This window comes from Lissotriton helveticus, chromosome 8, assembly GCF_964261635.1.
Source record: "Lissotriton helveticus chromosome 8, aLisHel1.1, whole genome shotgun sequence".
NCBI classification, from domain to species: Eukaryota; Metazoa; Chordata; class Amphibia; order Caudata; family Salamandridae; genus Lissotriton; species Lissotriton helveticus.
Window position 1 is genome coordinate 950,339,514 of NC_136069.1, and position 9,886 is coordinate 950,349,399.

Consider the following 9,886-nt stretch of genomic DNA (forward strand, 5'->3'; position numbering starts at 1 on the left):
TTCAGATACTTGGGGATTTTTATCACCTTGGACCCTGTGCTTCGTTATGAACGCAATTTGTTGCCCCCTCTCCAGCGCCTCCGTGCCGATGTGACTGCGTGGGGCAGGCTCCCTCTCTCTCCTCTGGGACAGGCGGCGTTATTTAAGATGATGTCGCTCCCTCGATTCCTTTATGCGTTGCAAAATACACTTGATATTGTCCCTGCCCGCTATTTCCGGGAGATTGAGAGTCTACAGAGACAATTAGTATGGGGGGGCCGTCCTCGTATTGCTCTTGCGAAACTGACGCTCCCGTGGTACGACGGGGGTATCGCGATCCCGGACATCCGCCGCTACTATTGGGCCTCTCAGCTGGGGGCCATTAACCATTGCACTTACGGTCCTTTGCCGAGCTCGGCGTTTGAGATGGATAGATGGCTGCTGCCTGGTGGAGACTACAACAGGGCTCTGTACGCGAAATCTGCTGGCGAATCTCTCACAGGCCCCACTAGGACAGCGGTGCAGGTGTGGCATCGCGCTACAGTGGCCCTGGGCTGGGCTGACAAGCCGACCCGTGCTACCCCGCTTTATGCATCGGAAAAACTTGGCTCCCTCTGGAAGTCGAAGGGTTTCGATAAGTGGGATGTGATCGGTATCAGCAGGGTGAATGATGTGTGGATCAAGGGTAGAGTCAAGACGTTTGAGGAGCTGAAAGTTGAGTATGATTTGAATGATAGAGAATCCTTTCGATATGTGCAAATCCGACACACGGTTTTGTCTGTATTTCCCCATGGCTTGGATATTCCGGAGGCGTTCCCGTTCGAAGATCGGGTGCTAGACGGGCATGTCCCTGACAGCACGATCTCACTCATATACAAAAAGTTGATCAATGCCAGAACTGACCTACTGAGTAACCTTCGAGAGGTATGGACTGGTGACGGTCTGGAGCTCGATGACGAGGACTGGCAGGCTGCAATCTCTTCCCCGAAGGAAGTGGCTATACCGGCGCGCCTCCGGTTTGTCCAGCTCAAAATTCTCCATAGGGTCTACGTGACAGGTCCCCGTTTGGTGCGAATGGGATTCTCTGTGGATGGACTGTGCAGGCGTGGTTGTGGTCTGGTGGGTACGTTTCTCCATATCATTTGGGAATGCCCTGCGGTGATGAGCTATTGGACTCGCGTGCATGAAGTTATGAGAGAGGTCACGGGTGTGCAATCAATGCCTGAGGCGAGGCGGTGTCTGTTAAATGTCTGGGAGCCGAATGATTACAACCTGGCGCAGCTTCAATGGGTGACCTTGGGTAATATGATTGCTAAGAGAGACATTGCTCAGTTGTGGGGTGCCCAGAGGCCACCGACAGTTCTGGTGTGGCAACAAAACATGGACTGGTGCATGTTTAGGGAAAAGACAGTGTATGTTTCCCGTGGCACGCCTCGCAAATGGGGGAAAATTTGGAATCAATGGAACGCATACCGTGGGGACATCTGTACTCCCCCCCATTCAGAATTGGATACCGACCTGTCATCCTCCCAACCTGATGTTTCCTCCACGGGAATCTAGATTTCTTGCGTATTCCTGGTCTCCTCCCCCCTCCCCAATCTCATCACATACTTCTGACATCTGATTTGAATGTGTATCCCCCCAGCGCCGAAATGACACAACTGTAATGTATTGCCTTGTTTTCTGTTTTTTCTTTCTATGTTTTTTGTTATTTGCATTTAATAAAAAGATATATAAAAAATAAATAAAAATAAAAACATTCCCAGGCCTGGAGGGTACGAGAGACAGTGGTGTTTCCCTGGGAGAGCGCTGCTAGATCAGGTTTCCTTGAGGAAGTGCGGGAAGCCATTGAGAAGTACTTTGAACTCAACACCGGGTCGGTAAATACTTGGGCTATGCTCTGGGAAGGTTTTAAGGCCTATATCAGGGGCTTCTGCATTGCCAAAAAATGGGGGGTATTGAGAGATCTCCATTCCACTTTGAGCGCATCGAGACAGAAATCGCTGCTTTAGATCGGGATCTGGTGGGATCTGATTCAGAGTCTGGGGATGCCCGGAGTTTACCCTTGATGTTTGAGTTTAGGGATACCGCTGAACGGGAGTTGTTGTTTCTCAACAAACAACATGTCACTAGACGCTATGGTGAGGGAGAACGACCCGGTAAGATTCTGGCACATATGCTCGGCCCCCCGCGTGATAAAATCCACGTTACCGAGCTTTTAGGCCCGGATGACAAGTTGCTACACTCCACCCCGGATATATGTAACACATTCTTCTCCTATTTTAAAACATTATATACGTCCAAGGGCACCGGGAATCTTTGCGATCAAGGGGAATATCTCGCCGAAATGGTTGTATGTCAATACAACGCGGTGTTTACACCGCACTACCATTACAACGCTGGTTTTACAACGCAAGTCGTTACCACGACTTGCACTGTAGGGTGCTGGACTTAGGAATAGTAAGATTTACTATTCCAACACCAGCCTACGTACAGTAGGGAAGGTGTTGGAATAGTAAATCTACTATTCCTTAGCCTAGAGCGCCCTCCATCGCAAGTCGTGGTAACGACTTGCGTTGTAAAACAAGCGTTGTAATGGTAGTGCGGTGTAAAGACCGTGTGGTAATGGATGTTCCTCCGCCGAAATTGCGCTGGTGTACTTGGAGCGTCATATGCAGGATTTCCTGTCCATTCCCATTTCCCAAGAGAGCATAACTGAGGCAATAGAGGCGTTACGGTGCTCTTCGGCGCCTGGTCTCGAAGGGTTCTCCGCGGATTTTTATAAAACATATAAGGATATATTGGTCCCGAGATTGGTAGAGGTCTATGCTGAGGTGCTAGAGGTAGGTTAGGTATCCTTCCTCCTACTTTCAGGGAAGCGGTCATCATCCTTCTTCCCAAACCTATAGGCCGTTGTCCCTGCTAAATCTTGACTACAAGATACTGGCTAAGGTGATGGCTATCCGGTTGTCTCTATTGATGGAATACATCATTTCTCCAGCCCAGTCTGATTGCATCCCTCATAGACCCACCTCACTTAACTTACGCACTCTGTTCACAGTGTTGCATAGAATTGACCCGAAGGCATTCGACTCCCTGGAGTGGCCATTTTTTCTATCTGTCATGCACCGTATGGGAATGCCCGAGTGTTTTGTCTCTACCGTTTCTTTATTGTACACCGCACCCACAGTCCGGTTGCGTCTGAATGGTACAATTTCTGAACCTTTCCGTTTATCTCGTGGCACGAGGCAGGGTTGCCCCTTATCTCCATTACTTTTCATTTTTGCTATAGACCCATTAGTTCGGCATTTCCAGGAAAAACATTTGAATTGTGGCTTACAGTTTCGCACGGGCCCACTTTTGGTGTCACTGTACGCTGATGACACAATCTTATATGTCAGGCTACCCCATCTCAACCCCGACCCCCATTATGCGCTTTGGCAGGTGTTCTGGTCTTAGTGTCAATTGGCACTAATCTGCTATTTTCCCATTGACTACTAGCACAACTCCATGGACGCTCGAATTCCCGCTTGAATGGTGCCAGGATGCAATAAAATATCTCAGAGTTTACATACACCTGGAAACCGCTACTATTATCAGGCTAAATTATGGATGTGAGATTGATCTTTGGGAATCACAGGTTAATAGATGTTTGCGACTGCCCTTATCGATGGCCGGTAGAGTGGCCATTATCAAAATGATAGTCCTTCCTCGTTTCTTGTATCTTTTCAACAACATCCCCATTCCTCTTACTCAGTCCTTCTTTCTACAATTGCGATCACTTCTGCTGCGTCTCGTTTGGTGAGATAAGACACCACGTGTTAGTTGGCAAACCCTAACCTTACCATATGAAAGAGGTGGCCTCGGGGTCCCGGACATGTATCTATATGTCTGCACAATGTTGCTATTCCTACGCCTGGTATCATCCGGACACTCGGGTTCCATATTTAAAGCCAAAAGCTGACCTAGTACTTCCGCAGAAATTGTCCGCCATTTTTCCCACGGGCATCCCGAGAGACCCTCGGGACATCAAGACGGTGTCCACCACTTGCTGGGCATGGGACAGGTTACCCAGGATGTTGGGCTTAGTTCAATTATACTCTCCGGCTTTGCCCCTGCCTAACCCATCATTGCTGCCCATAACAGGTGAGGACCTGATTCAGCGTACACTTGAGAAGTTTCAGATTCGTATAATTGGTGACCTGTTTCTGGACGACCATATCTTCTCGGGATCGGAGGAAGGCCGGTTTAGTGATCGCTCTTTATAGATACTTTTGTATTGACACGCATGTATTCCATGTTACGTGCGACTTTCACTACTTTTCCGGCTGCCCCCGAGCCGACTTCACCACTAACCCTAATTACAGAGTGCTAATCGGGTGCACATTTGGTTTCCAAAATGTACAAGCAATCTGTGCTGTCCCGGCCGTTCTCTGATACTAGGGCCCGCACAGCATGGGAGGTTGATTTAGGCAAGCCTATTGCTGATGACCAATGGGAACAGTGCTGCAGGGCAACGAGGGAGGTGTCCCTAAACACCCAACACAAGTTGCTTCACTTTAAGTTTCTGCGCAGGATGTACCACACCCCCGCATGGTCCCACAAGATAGACCCCGCAAGACCTCACCACTGCCAGAAATGTTCAGCTCCTTTTGCTGATTTTGCCCATCTCTCATGGACCTGTCCAAGGCTCCAGCAATACTGGGTCTAGGTGCACTCCACACTTGGGGACATCCTCTTCATGACATTAATTCCCACTCCTGAGATTGCACTACTGGGTTATGTGGTAAATTTTCCCAAGGTCAGGAAATTTGCTGCACTTGGCTTTCCCTTGGCCAAGCGTGAGGTGGCATTGCTGTGGGGTAGCAAGAGGGTTCCTTCCCTACAGGCGTGGCTCCGCAGTTTAGCTTTTTGTAATGTAAATTGCGTGGAGTATGCTGCACTCATGCCTAGCTCTTCGAGACCTGTGGGTTTTTGGGAACCGTACAAGCGCACATCACTAGTAAGCGTGCTGGAGCGGACACACTGATGGCAAGTGGTATTGTTCCCGAGGGTGTCGGCTAGGTGCTTGTAGCGACACGACGGCCCAATTGTTACGTACGTACTTTCTTCTCTCCCTTTTAATGCACATTAATGCTGTATCACTGTGTATGTGGAAGGGTGCTGAGGTTCTTGCCTAATCCTGACAATATGACTGCATTATGAGCTGCTTGATAATGTGCCTGTCCGTATCCCCTACAATCCATTGTATACTGATGCCATTAACTGCTACCTGTATTTTATAACATATTGAATTTTACTTAAGCCTGTACCGGGATTGTGCAATGCTCTATTTGCACTATTTTGTTTATGATTATATAAAACTGAAAAATAAAGTCTTAAAAAAATAATAATAATAATGCTCCCTAAAACGTTTGTCAATGATTTCTAGAGAAGATTTGTTTCTCGTGTACCTGCTCTGAGCTAAGGAGTGCTAAAAAAATCTGACAACACTGTCTCCCTTACAGTCCCTGTTTTGGCCTAAAATGTCTTTAGAATATTCAGCTTTGAGAGAAACTGCTATCAAAACTCTCTTGCCTATCAGCTTGTCCTATTTATGTGAGATTGGGTTCTCAGCACTTGCGGTATTAAAGTCTAGGGGGCAGATGTACAAGCGTCCTGCGCCCCCAGTACGTCACTTTTCGTGACGTATTGGTGGCACAGGGGGCTCCTCCATATTTACAAAGCAGGGAAAAGCCACCCTGCGTGAGTTTTCCTCTCCTTGTAAATACGGCCCCTCCACATTTGTGTTGAAGGGTTGCTCCATGGGTATTGCTGTGGGTGTTCCCACGCAACACCCATGGAACAAGACACATCTCCAGATTTACGAGGAATCGTAAATCTGGAAAGACGTCTGAATGCTATGCCACCCTAGAGGTGGCGTAGCGAGGCGCATCGCGGAGAAATTTCATTCTCATTTCTCCTCGTTTTTCCCTCTTTCAATGCGTGCTGCATTCTACAGCATGCATTGAAAGAGTAAAATGCCTGTAGTGATTGTTTATGTGCAGGAAGGTGCCCCTTCCTGCACAAAAACAATCTCCCCTCAACACAGCCATCCTTGCACCATGATGCAAGGATGCCTAAGCCAGCGCATGGCTGCAGTTTGTGCACCAGCACAGAGGAAAGCACAGAGATGCGTCATATTCTTGTAAATATGTCGCATCCCTGTGCTTTGGAAGTGCTGCAGCGTGGCACAGCCAAAGGGCTTGCGGTGCCACACTGCGGCACTTTCTTGTAGATCTGCCCCTGGATGTGGCGCACAACCTGAGGATGGCAGTAGCAAAAATCCATCCACAGATTGACCATCTGTGGCGAAAAACAGGCACACCTGTCACATTTATGTTGGTGGTGTTATTATGAATCAATATCATGTGTAAAACAAAGCATTCTAGTGAAAACAATTAGCACGCATTTTATTTAGAAACATTGAGCTGGGGGGCTCAACCTACAAAAGTTTGCAGACCTCTGCCTGAGATACTCAAATGTAACATCCCCCGGCCTTCACTACAGCAACTCTAGCCCCATCAGATACAACACCTCACTCCAACGGCTCTCACCATACTCCCAGCTGCCCCGCTACCCCATAAATTGCTTACTGCCGTTCCGGTTATACTTCCATGTACCCTCTACCACCAGATACAGCAGTCCCGGGTCTTTCTATAAATACTGAAGACAGCGCGCCTTCGCAATGACTTCTGCCCCGGCAACACACTAGATACTCACAGCTGCACGGTCCATCCAGACAGTCCGTCGGGTACTTAGGCTAACCTCCTCCAACTGCAGTTCCCCAGGTCCCCAAAGTAGCAGCAAGATGCCGGGCAGTTGCGACCGCGTGCCCCACACAGGCTCCAGAGCAGCACCACAAACACCCAAAGGTGCAGTCCGGGCCACGGGATTCCCAGCAGCCACCGCTGCCCCCAAGACAGAACCACATCGCTGCTGGTGGGTGAGATCCCCAGTTCTCCCGTGCTCCTGAGTCTTCCCCACGTACGGCTGCTCCCACAAGGCACGGCAGAGTGAGCTTCGCTCTGAGGGAAGCTAACCCTCGCAGCCCCTCTGAGAGGTCCCGAAAGGGAGAACTCTCCAACCACCTCCAAGAGGACCACGGCCCGGCTGTATGACCAAGTCCCTGCTCCGATCCAAGCTGTTCAGGCACTAGGCTCCACTCCAAGCCACCCCATGGACGGACGCTCCGAGTACCTCCTCAGTCCGGGTCAGAGAGGAGCACTCCAAACTCCTTCTAGGAAGTCTCAGGAGCAGCCCCGATCTTCGATTCCGAAAAGGGGGGGTTGCAGGCACACGGCCGCCTTTAAGCCAGAATGTGAAAGCGCACGTGAAAAAAAATATTTGCAATCCTATACCATTGTCCCAACTGCTTTAAAAGTGAAAGTGGGTGTGGCTCGCCAAATGAAAGCCAAGCACGTCGTCGTGCCTGCAGCAGAAGAAGCTCAATAAATACAAAAGTACAAGCACCGTGTAACAACCACGTAAAGGGGCCAGTAGCCATGGGAGGTCACAAATGACCACATGGCTGTACTAAGAAGGGACTAACAAGCCTCATAATGAATCAGAGGCCAACATTTAGAAGTACAAAGACACAAGCCAATGAAAAGTATAGGCGGTGTAGTGGGCTGGGCTTCTCTCCCGTACTGAACTACTTCAGATCTTCCCTAGAGCAGTAATAAATGCATTTAGTGATTCAGAACAGTGTTGAAGCCTGGTCTGATGGCTTGATGGACTGATGCATCCGCTGTAGGGGCCTGTGATCGACCTCATGGTCACAGGTTCAAATCCTGGTGGGTCAACTCAGCCTTTCATCCTTCTGAGGTCGGTAAAATGAGTATCATTGAGTTGGGTAACAATAAACATCTGGTATTCAGCAACAAGATACTCTTGGGTGAACGTGCGCTTTACAAATACACGTTATGTTTCTAAATGGCTACCTAGTTTAGAAATGGATAGTGATTCGGTGTTTGCAAGGGGTGTGCTGTAGGCATCCATTCCAAATACCAAATTGCTATGAATCAATGTTTCATAACTGAAATCTGGTAGAAAAACATTGATATTTAAAAGGCGGTGGTAACTCATTTGCAAAAGGGAAGAGGGTCCCATTCCTCCTTCTCTTTGGTGGATGTAACAAAATGAAGCTTAAGAGGAGGCAGTGGTGTACGGGACCAGTGCCACCACTTAAACTAAAAAAGAATCTTTTCTTTTTAAACACAGTCCCATTTCCTTTAAGGAAAAGGGGCTACATTTAAAAAAAAAAAAAGAAAAAGGTTACTTTATTAAAAAGCAGTCACTGACATAGTGGTCTGCTAACCCCACATGCCAACTTCCCTGTGATGGCAGCAAATTGTAGTGGGTCGCAATTTGTGACTTACATAGGGCCGGACTGGGAACCAAAACCGGCCATGGCAAAGTGCTTGGCCGCCCCCCCCCTCTCACCCCGGGGGGATTGTGTGTGCCGAGCTCTTTGCCACGGCCGTTTTTTGGCGATTTTGTTACAGGGCTGATTTTGCAGCTTTGCTGCAAAAACGACCCCCAAGGCCCCAAAAACGGCCCCCTACCCGTGCGGCGCACCGGGGGATTGCCTGGTGCCCGCTATGGCCAGTCCGGCCCTGGACTTACCTCATTAATGTTATTGAGGTGGGTCGAATTACAACCCACTATGACTAGTTTTTGTTGCGACCTGACCTGTTAGTACATAGGTTGGTTTGCAAAATACCACACTGGTTGCAAAAACACTGGTTGCAAATCACGACCAGTATTTTGCGGCCAGTGTTGAGTACATCTGGTCCTAAGTCTGCCCCAAGGTTTTCAGAGTTTGGTTTTTTCACTGCCTGTACTAATGAGATAGCGGTAATGATACTGCATTGTACTGTACTGTAGATTTATATAGCGCTTTTCTAAGCGTATTTCATGAGCGCAAATCTGGGGGTTATACCTTGTTTTCTGCTTTCTTTGTAAATAAATATACACTGAATAAACTTGATATAGAATTCCTTTTTTATACTGATTCACACTACTGTTTTAGAAGGACTTTTAAAGGGATTTGTAAAAAAAAAAAAAAATCCGTTTATATTTCTATATGTGATTGAAACAAATTCTCCCTTGTCAAACTTGCTTTAAATTACAGTCTAAACAAAAGCAGCCTTTCAATATGATTGGCCATCTTGTCTGGCTCTGCGCCATTAGATTACAAATCCTTGTTCACAAGCATACTCTGTGTCTGCAAGAAAAATAGTCTGACAGCTTTGAAGCTGTTTTCTTAATGCTCCTGTCAGCAGCACTGTCACCAGATGGGTCACAATGGGTTAGATCTGTTATTAGATTGCATTATGTTTCATTGTGTAATGGGATGTGACAGAGTAATCTTTATGCAATGCATTATCCACGAAACTAGAAAAAAACCTGATGTCGCGGTGCTGTACATTCATACATCTATTATAACCTGTAGAAAGGCTCACTCTGGAGATTAGAGAAAGTCAATGCACACCCACCTTCAAATTAACTTGCACATTTCACTGCGGGAAGCGTAAATTCAGGATCAAAAAGTTAGTGCTTTAGTGATTATTATTTCAGATAAATAATCGTTATGTCAAATGTTACTTTTAGCGCACGTTCTCATGCTTATTATACATAATAAAATGATTGCTTGTATAACACGTTTCAGGGCACCTGGATTCCTGCCATTCTGCATCACGGGTAATTATTGCAGTATTAAAGCACTACGCTAGAAATTACGAAATGGCTGCTTCGTTCTTTTAGGGTCATTAAATGTGTCGGTTTTCCAGCACACTGCTCACTGCGCCCAAACCACAAACTAAAACTAAGAAACTTAAGACATTAACAGATGTAGGCTTATATC